The sequence below is a fragment of the Myotis davidii genome, unplaced genomic scaffold (assembly GCF_000327345.1).
Source record: "Myotis davidii unplaced genomic scaffold, ASM32734v1 scaffold130, whole genome shotgun sequence".
NCBI lineage: Eukaryota > Metazoa > Chordata > Mammalia > Chiroptera > Vespertilionidae > Myotis > Myotis davidii.
Genome location: NW_006285040.1, coordinates 797,817 through 808,700, shown reverse-complemented (window position 1 = coordinate 808,700; position 10,884 = coordinate 797,817).

The window sequence follows — 10,884 nt, the reverse complement described above, 5'->3', positions numbered from 1 at the left end:
CCATAATTTATCCATTCACCCATTGAAGGTCATCTGGGTTGCTTCCAAATTTTGGCAATTATGAATAAAACTGTTGTAAGCAATAATAATAATAATAATAATAATAAAAATAAAACGAAGGGAAAGCAAAAAAAATCTCTTAAGGTCACAGGAAAAAAAAAAAAGAGAAAACTTTGAGTTTTAAAGCAATAGACACTGTTATAGTTCCTTGCTTTAAATGTCTTTTTCAAACTTTTTGATCCAACTCCTATTTAAATTTTAAGTCCCAGTTTAAGGGCCATGGAAACTGCTCTTAATACTTTGGCTAAAAAAATTTTCAATTTGTTTTCCCAAATATCCTATGTGTATCTTTGTTGTTATACCGTGTCTTTTTCAATTTTGTAATCCCTGTGCTTGGAGCTTGGAACAACAATGCTTTGCAAATTGTAAGAGTTAGGCGAATACTGGTTAAATGAATAAAAGTTCACCCATCTTTTTACTTCAAGTAAGCTTGATTTAAGCATCTAAAAGCATATGTGTAAATAAATAAATTCATAAAGATATATATCCATGCACACAATATAGTATGCATTATATGTAATATTATATGATGTATATACTACACCCTTTTGCCATTTCTGCCATTGAAGAAATATACAAGAAGCATCATGTCTAAAATACTCCAAAAATATACTCAATTAGTCATTTTAAATTTCTTTTTAAATTAATTGTAAATAAGAAAACAATAGTATTTTTCAGTAGTTACATTCAGTAACCTCATTATAGCTTCAAGTGAGGTTTCACTTGGGAAACAACAGCAGTAAATGTGGCAAAAGAAGTAGGAGATTGGCAATCTGGATAAGCAACAGTTTTCCTCTTCTCCAACACATAACTCTATGAAAATGAGCATGACTAAGCAAGCATAAAGGGAGGACTGTGAATATTAGGTTATTTATCATAAAAGCCAATTTTACAGTTGCTTTTCTTAATAAAATGTTCTATAACACAATGAAATATGCATAAATGCCAAATGAATGCTCTATTTCAAAGAATGTCTGTAGGACTTGTGGGAGTAATTTAACTGATAGACATAATTAATGTGACAGCTGTTGAATAACTTAAACTTGGATATAGCAGGTCATTGTCGGGGAGATGTACTAGTCCAATCATGGTTTATGTTTCAAATGGGGCTTGGAAAAATGAGCACTCATCAATGGAGAGTGAAAAGAGACTCTGGCCATGATTAAAGAGATATAAAAGTGAATAAATTCAACTGGCTTTCTTCCCCATAAAAGTAACTCTTTTGATATTATAAACAGCCAAGGCATTTTAAGGTCAACCCTTCTTTATTATGTACTTCCTTAAGTGAACTGTGTCCAGCACAGCCAGTGGTGAACCTGAGGAGGGGCGGTGAAGGATTAAACAAGACAGACAAGAGAATGCAGTTGGGGTCAGGTGGATCACTGTGCCTGGATGAGGAAACAGTGACACAGCTGTAAGCCCAAGCTTTATTTTATAGTCAGATCACGCAAAGCAAAACAAGGGCAAGATGTTTACAATGTTCTTGCGAGTTTCAAATCTGCTTCTTTCCTGTTGTTGCCATTCTCTGAACTCTATCAAGCCTTGTTTTGGCAGCACTTGCTGCACCCCACCCCCTCCCCAGCCCACATCCCTTAGCTACCTAGGATTGCAGGGTCGGACCATTAGGTCAAGCTTACAATCATAGCCTTTTAGCTATAATTGTGCTGGGAGGGCTTTGCTCTCCAAGCTGGGACTTGTAAGTGGCTTTCCCACAAGTCAGTCAAGGTTTGATCCTGTCCGAATGCTGTAGTCATTCTCCACACTTAAGCATGGCACTTTTCCCCCCAGTTTCTTGCAAGTACTATTTTTAATTTATCGTGATGCCTGTAAATTTTTGTTTTCGTTAAAATTAATTTGGGTATCATCTAATATAACTAGAAAATACAAACATTGTAAATCATGCTAAAGTAATTAAACAAGGAGGTCATTAGACTGAGTTTGCACCAATATCATGGCTCCTACTTAAGCAAACAAAAACCTGTAAATACCTTAAGGTCACAAAATTGAAACCTGAGGACAACCAATCACAAATAGCCAACTGGGTGTTAAGATATCGGCAATCAATAATTTCCTTCCTTTCCATCTTTTCTCTACGAGTTTTTCCCTAGCTCCCATTGGCAGAGTGCCTCTACTAGTTGGAATTGATTGTTGCTCAAATAAATTCTTAAAATGTTAATATGTCTCAGTTTATCTTCTAACACCAGTAATGCAGTCTTATGGCCTTTCAAAACAAATCAAAGATTTAAGCCAGGCAGTTTGATGGTTACCCAAAATATCTGAGTGCAATAGGAACTGGGGAGCAGAACATGATTTTCTTGACATTAAGGAGGGTCAGAGTGATGAGCTGATGAAAGGGCATCATTCAGGAGCTCCCAGGAACAACCAGGCTTCACAATGAATGGTTATGGTTTAGCATTGGCAGTCTGAGCCCATGGTAATCCCTTCGATTAAATTTGTCGTTTTCTTGGTGGTACATTAATCCTGGGTCAGGGAGGCACCTCTGATGTGTTCTCCTATTTACTATCCTAGGAGTTGGAGACCTCTGTGAGGTAACTATATTTGGAGCCCAGCTACTGCTTTCTTGGGCTGCTTTCTGGTCTATAGTAAATGCAATTCTCAAAGTGTGAACTTCTGGATTAGTGAGGGATCATCCCAATTATTATAAAGAAAGGACTAAACTCTACTTTATATTAAAGCTTAAGAAAAACACCGTAAAATCTGTTCACATAATTCATTCCCTGCTCTATTTCATAGGGATGCACACGACTTATTTTTTACCCTGCTCTCACCAATCTTATTTTTAATCCCAAAAGAAGTTTTTACATTCAGTTTAAGAAGTGAGAAGGAGGTGACAGGGCAAGAATTAGTAAGAAAGAAGGCCTGTCTTGTATAACTGTAGAGACTATATTCCCTTAAAATCCCTCATATTTAAATAATGAGTCTCGCTTGAGGACAGCAAGCCTTTGGAGTGTTACAAAAAGGAAACAGTATAACTTCACAAGGACTTGAAATTATATTACTTATGTTGTGCCAATAACCTCACCAGAATTTGATACCCTGAACTAAATCTCTGAGAAGTCACTACTACTATTGTACTCATCGTGCAGTCAGAGCATTTGAGGCTCAGTGGGGTTTGTCTAAGGTTTGTTGGCTTATAAGCATTAACATTAGGACTCAAACCTACGTTGTTTGCTTTCAAGGTCACATATGCTTTTAATTGCTCTGCCATGCTGAATTTCAGCCTCCACTAAGGTGATCTGCATTTTAACTCATTTAATTAGCAACCCAGATTCACCACTGGGATAAAGCTAAGCAAGTAACTCTCTGAGTTTCACTTTTCTACCCAGGAAAATGTGTATAATGGCATCTAACACATAGGGTTATTTTTAGAGTTAAAAGTCGTTAATAGACATAAAATAGCTAGCCCCTACACATTCTGGCATGAAGTTCATGCTCAAGAAATGTTAGTTCTCTATGCCACATACCTGTCTGATCTGCAACTCACCTTGGCTCAAGTTTTGTGGAACTCAAAGCAGATAAGCTGGTGACTATGTTATGACCAGTCTTTATTCCCACCATTCGAAAAGATCAAAAAAATTTTTTATTGAAGGTGCAAAGAAATCCTTGATGTGCCTGCAGACCATCGTGTGCAGAGCACTGTGGGTTCACAGAGAGGCGAATGAATGAGCTTTTATCTCAGGTCAGGAGGCACAGAAGGAAATTTCCGAGGTCTTATGGAGGATTTGGCACTTTGAGCTGAGCCTTAAAGAACAAGCACAGCAAGAAAAAGTGGAGAAAGAAGCAACTGCATTTTATGTCATGGAAACAACACCACAAAGGCAAACAGTACACAGCGGATCGGTGATCAGAGGAATAGCTGCTGGCATCTGGGGGCAGTTCCAGGGCAAGAGGGCAGGAGGGAAGCCGTAGGAAATGGGGATCTTACAGCAGGAGAGCACTGGATGTCTCAGCAACTGTATTGCTTTGAAAATTAGTGTTCCTGGTTTTACTTAGATTATCCTGAATAACTAATAGATGTTTTTATTTTGGCTGCTTTTGAATAGCAAAATGTCATGAAATATTTTGTCCTTGATCTTGGCAATTACTCAGAAATCATTTATTTAGTTAAATGTAAAAATACTTACATTTATTATATAATAACAATATTTAATATTATATGAAAAACAATGTATGTTAAAGCATAATCAATTTACTTTTTTAAAAAACCTGACTGCAGAAGGCCTTGTGGAGATTACTTGCTTTATTGGGAACTAAAACATTTAATACTCATTGTGTTCATTTCACTGACTTTCAAAGTTCAGGCATGCCAGTCTTATAAGCAGCATAAAGATAACTCCTAGGAAGGATTTGATAAAATTCCCCATTTGGCTAAGATGGTTGAACTAAAACTGGTTAGTTCAACCATCTTACCAAAAAACCCTAGAAAAGACTTGCTGACACTGAGAAATGCTTTTCTTTTTTTTTTTTTTATCATTGTTTTAACTGTCACAATTCATGGAACTATTGTGAATCCAATTTTTAAAGGTAAATTTTAACTTTAAGAAAAGCTGGTGTACCTTCTCAAGATTTCTCTTCCCGAGTTAAATTCGAACCATTGGGTCCTGGGGTTTATAAAGACACATATTTGAGCAAAACCTTAAAGGGAGAGAATGAAAAGTAAATGCTCAAAGTGATTTATCTCATTGCTGTAGAATAAATAGTATGTTGTATAACTAATTAAAGTAGTTCATAGATATTATGTGTCACTGGAGCAAACATGTATATAGTTAATACATTTGGGGGGGGTATTTATTTGAAATGAGAACTACTTTGAGGTTCAAATCTGATTCCCCCTACCCCCTTTGCTAAAATAAGGACAAACTCTGAAGCTGCTCTCTGTTCTGTAAGCACTTGTAGCTTGGGATATTAAAAGGTGTTCTCAGAATCCCATGTCTTTTGCTAAAGAAATTTAAAGTCAGACAAGTGACTGTCACTTCAAGTTCCCAATTTCCAGCTTGCTTTCTTACAGTGAATTTTCCAGGCCACACAATAATCTATTTTATGCAGCTGTGTGCTGCAGTATTTAAGTTTTAATCTTCGAGTTTATGCTGGTAATTTCATTTCGTGGGAATGGGTACTCTTTGATGCTCTGTTTTCATCCTGTTCATTGCCATGGTGCTAGCACAGAACTTGTGTGTTTATTAAATGTCTGATGAAGTGCATTGAAGTGATTGATAATGAGCTTATGTTCCTTTCACAAGCATATCATCTATTTACAAAATATCTGGTTTTTATAGTTTGGCTTTTATTTTATTTTATACATATACTAGCGGCCCAGTGCATGAAATTTGTGCACGAGGGGAGGGTCCCTCAGCCCGGCCTGTGCCCTCTTGCAATCTGGGACCCCTCGGGGGATATCTGACTGCCAGTTTAGGTCTGATTCCTACAGTCGGACATCCAGCAGTCAGACATCCCTTTTGCAATCCGGGACTGCTCACTCCTAACCGCTTGCCTGCCTGCCTGCTCAACCCTAACTGCTCGCCTGCCTGCCTGCTCGCTCCTTACTGCTTGGCTTGCCACTTGTTAGCACTGCTGCAGAGGTGGGAGAGGCTCCCGCCACCGCTGCTGCACTCACCATCCATGAGCCCCGCTTCTGGCTGAGTGGCACTTGCGCTGTGAGAGTGCACTGACCACTGGGGGGCAGCTCCTGTATTGAGCGTCTGCCCCCTGGTGGTCAGTGTGCATCATAGCAACCAGTCACTCTGTTTGTTCTTATATAGATAATATATTTTGAACATTTATTATTTCTATATCTATTATAATGTATAATATATAAACAATATAGAAAATATACTAACATGTTTATACACCTATCTATTATTATTTATATCTATTTGTGAATATGTATCACATATCAGTATGAACTCATATTTAACTTATATATAAAAAGGTGTATTTATATTTAACTTATGATATATTGCATACATACAAATGTATTTCAATATTTAATATACTAGAGCAGGGGTGGGCAACCTTTTTGTGAGTGCATGACAAAACCAGCAAAATCTCTGACTCAAAATTCTTCTATGAGCCAACCCTAGTTTTTTGAGAACATGTTACGCCTACTTGATATCTCTTAAGGTGTACTTATGTGAAGAACCTTGAAGAAATAATAAAATTCATTCGAGCGACAAAAACACAGTATATGATGATGAAAAATACATTTATTTTTTAATGTATATATGTACACTGATAGTCCGACAGAAAACTTTATGACTCCATTTGATATTATCAGTGGGACTTTTGCTGCTGCAACACTGATGACAGAGATTTTACATGAGGTTTATATTTCGTGACCTTCAGAGATATGCACGAGCTACTACTTTCATCTGGGGTGCCCGGCCAGCCTGGGTGAGGGGCTGAGGGCCGTTTTCAGGCTGGCCAAGCTTGCCAGGGGGCACCCTCACCCCATGAGGGTGTGGCAATCCTGGGTGAGGGCCTGATGGCTGTTTGCAGGCTGGCCACAGCCCCCAGCCTCCCAAGCTCCCTGTGGAGGCTGACTGGAAGCAGGTATCTGGGATTTATTTATCTTCTTTAATTGAAACTTTGTTGCCTTTAGTGGAGGCCACAGCTGGCCAGGGCAAGTGGGAAGCTTGGCTTCCTCCACCATTGGGGCAACCAAGCCTCCTGCTTGCTCCAGCTCCGTGGCTGCCAGCCACCATCTTGTTTGGGTTAATTTGCATATTGTCACTCTGATTGGCTGGTGGGTGTGGCTTAAGGTGTAGCGAAGGTACAGTCAATTTGCATGTTTGTCTTTTATTAGTGTAGATAAATTATAAAAAGCAATGTGGTCTTACTTTTTCCTAGCCTTTCCCCCTATACCCATTCTGGTCAACCTCTTCTCATAATCAATTAGACTACTTTATGTATGTTACTGTGAAGAGATTTAAAAAATGACTAAAGATTATGAGAAGTCAAGACATGGCTATGGCTGAGTAGCTCAGTTGGTGAGAGCATTGTCCTGATGTGCCAGGGTTGCAGCTTTCATCCCTGGTCAGGGGACATACAAGAGTCAACCAATGAAGGTATATGTAAGTGGAACAACAAATTGATTTCTCTCTTTTTCTCTCCCTTCTTCTCTCTTTCTAAAAATCAATACATTAAAAAAAATGAATTCTAAAATATCTTTCGAAAAGAAAAAAACAAGCCATGATAATATAAACAATGTCCAACCCATATAATTTAACATTCCCCTTAGTTACTTCTTATTTGTAGAGCAAACCATGACCTAGAAATGGTATTTAAAGATAATGAAGAGCACAAAAAAGTATTTGGAAGGCTGCACCTCAAATTCTTGTTGTTTTGTTTACATCTGAGAAATAGAGGTGGAGACAGAGAATGGAAAAATTTTTATTTCTTTTTATTTCTGACTAGAGGCCCAGGGCACGAAAGTTGTACATTGCAGGTGGTGGTGGGGTGGGGGGAGTTCACTCAGCCCAGCCTGCACCCTCTCCAATCCGGGACATCCCTCTCACAATCTGGGACTACTGGCTCCTAACTGCTCACCTGCCTGCCTGCCTGCCTGATCGCTCCTAACCACTCTGCCTGCTGGCCTGGTTGCCCCTAACTGCCTCTACCTCAGACCCCCCACCGTGGCTTTGTCTGGAAGGATGTCCGGATGGATGTCTGGAAGATGTCCGGTCTAACTAGCATATTACCCTTTTATTAGTATAGATATTCACCCTTTTGAAATGTAAAAAGGCATAATGTATTATGGGTTAATATTTCCAGAAGAATGAATTCTGATAATTGTGTATAGACCAGCAATGTACCTAAGTAGTCAGAATACATCAGAATGAAATGTTTTAAGTAAAAAAAAAAATTATATAATAATTGTTATAAATACCTAGCATTTATTTTGAAATTTTATTATATGCTAGGAACTATTGTAGGAGCTGGCTGCACATTTATTATCCCATTTTATCCCCACACTAATCCTATGAAATAGAGATAATTATTATCCTCTTTCACAGATGAAATTGCTGCAGGGGGAATTTATTATCTTCCTAAGTTTCAACAGCTGGCAAGTGGTGGTTCACACTTTGAACTCAGGTGTTCAGACTCCAGAACACACACTTGTATTTACTACTCTCACCGCTGGTTGTGATTGGTTAGCCAGAGAGACACTCCTTGTCTTCAGTCCTGATGGTTGAAAATTTCTGTAAGATGATTTCACATTTGTGCCTTAATTCTTTGAGTATAACTTAATTTTGCCTACACTGAAGACTTTTCCATATGTAAAATTCATGCCTAGGCATCTGTTATTCAAGAAGACCGCACATGTTGGTAGAAAATTAGGTTGACTTTGCATTATACCAACAGCTATCTTGAAAATTGGCTATTAAGACAATTTTCTAATATTTTTCCATAATAGTAGAGTTCTTAGAAAACATTAATATTTGAGGATACTCCTATTTATACTGGTTCTAAATTCAATATTCAATCTTTAATTCAATATTATGTGTCCTCCAATCCTAAACAGGTCTCAAATGCCCATCAACAGTTGACATTTGGTAATCTGCTATAATGGGAAGAGATGCATTTTTGCCTTGGAAGCACTTGGGAAAATTAGTCAACTCTGTGCAACTCAATAAACACTAATTTTTAATTTAATATCAGAGACTTGATATAATCTGGAAATCTCTACAAAAAAGAACTGGAGGAATGAGAGGGAATTTGAAAAACTAAGATAATTACAATTTGAGGCTACATTCAATTCCCACTAAAATATACCCTTTGGCATAGTTCTGGGCTAGATTGTAATGATTTCTTTATTGATTTTAAGTTTATTGCATAATTAGAAACTATGACTGGAAGTGAAATACTGATTGGATGAATTGACCTTTTAAAATGGACAGATGTAGCCCTAGCCAGTGTGGCTCAGTTGGTTGGAGCATTGTCCTGTGCACTGAGGGGTTGTGGGCTCAATCCCCGGTCGGGGTGCAACAGGTCAATGTTTCTCACATTGATGTTTCTCTCTCTCCCTCTCTTTTCCTCTCTCTCTAAAATCAATTAAAAATAAATTAATAGAAAAATGGACAGGCATATACATTTAAGTGTTTGTAAATTAAATTTAAATTAAAGCTCTGAAAAAATGTGTGGAGAAAATGGGAATCCAGAAATTAGATAAATGCATGGACTTCAGTGTGGATTAATTCCTCACTCAGATTAGGGAGCATCGGAATGTTACAGCCTATGTAGTAAAATTTTAAAAAAGAATCTACTGAATCTATGAGCCCTTGAAAACAAAGAGAAAGAAAATGTAATTACCAAGACTTATGCATGAAATGGTGCATAGACGGTTTAAGCCCATGTCCTCCTCTTAGAGTACTTCACATTTGGGGGAAGACTGCGAGTTATAAATGCTACAGTGGCCATTATTGTAGTGTGCTTTTAGTGCTGTGTTTATCCAGCTGTGTAAAAGTGGTGTAGGAATAATCAAAGACTCATATTAAAGGGAAATCTTAAGTACCACTTTACTTAAATAATTAATGCAACAGAAAGGAGTAATGATTAAATGGACATTAGAATCGAGAATGTTTATTGTTAATTATTAAATTAGCCATATTCTCTGTCCTGACCATTCATGATTTAAAAGTCAGTTTATGCTTCTCCAGAGCAGTGGCTGAGGCAGTGAATCTAACCTGGGTCTTCTTGTTTTCACTGGGCATTTGCTTTTCAGTATCATAGCATTACAGCAGGGAGTGCTTCCTGGTGTAATATATGGAGAAAGTAATAGATAATTGCAGGATTAATGACTAGAAATAATTAAAATGACACTACTAAGCTCTGTCTTTTCAGGAAGAGAACTCCAATTAAGCCACATCTCCTTTCCATTATCATTCCACTGCCAATTAAAGTCTGATATATTTTGTCAGTTTTATACAGATGAAGCTTTTAGTCTTTCATATATTCAAATTTACATTTTGGCAGAATTATAAAGGGCTCTGTCATTTACATTTTATATGCCTATAAAAGACTCCACTCAGGCCATCCTTTACCCACTTCGCAACTTCTCTCATTGTCACCGATCAAAAAATGCCCGTTATTGTCACAGCTGTGTGATGCTTGTTAGCTTTTAACATTCATAATTTCTTAGAATGCAGTTATGTAAGAAATAAAAATTCAGAATAGTTAAACGAAGGACACATGACATAGTAATAAGAATTCTAATTTATGTGCCCTTTATAGGAATCACAGTTTTGTTTGGGTCAAGTGTGAGACAGAATTGCCTTAATTTTATACTCCTCAAGGCAATGGAGACCTAGAAGGACAGAAACTTAATATTAGGGGCTGGTGTATTATTTGTTTATGCTCTTAATCTTCACCCATATTAATGCTTATTGATTTTAGAGAAAGGGGAGGAGAGAGAGAGAAAGAGAAACATCTATGTGAGAGAGCACATCAATTGGTTGCCTTCCTTACATGTCCTGACAAGGAATCGAACCCTCAACCTTTCGGTATACTGGACAACACTCACCAACTGCTATATTTGTTTTTTATCTGCAATAATGGTAGAATGATTTTTAGGGAACATGGGTAGTAGAAAAAATCTGAAAATTGCTCTTTTAAAGTTACACATATAGGTTTAACCTACTTAATGGTAGAATATGGGTAGTAGAGAAGCAGCATGGCTTGTTGGAAAGTGGTAGTTTCTGGAACCAAGCAGTCCTGAGTTTGAATCTCCAGCTCTGATCTTACTAATTTGGAGGCATTAGTGAAGTTATATATTTTCCCCAAATATCAGTTTCCTCCTCATTGATA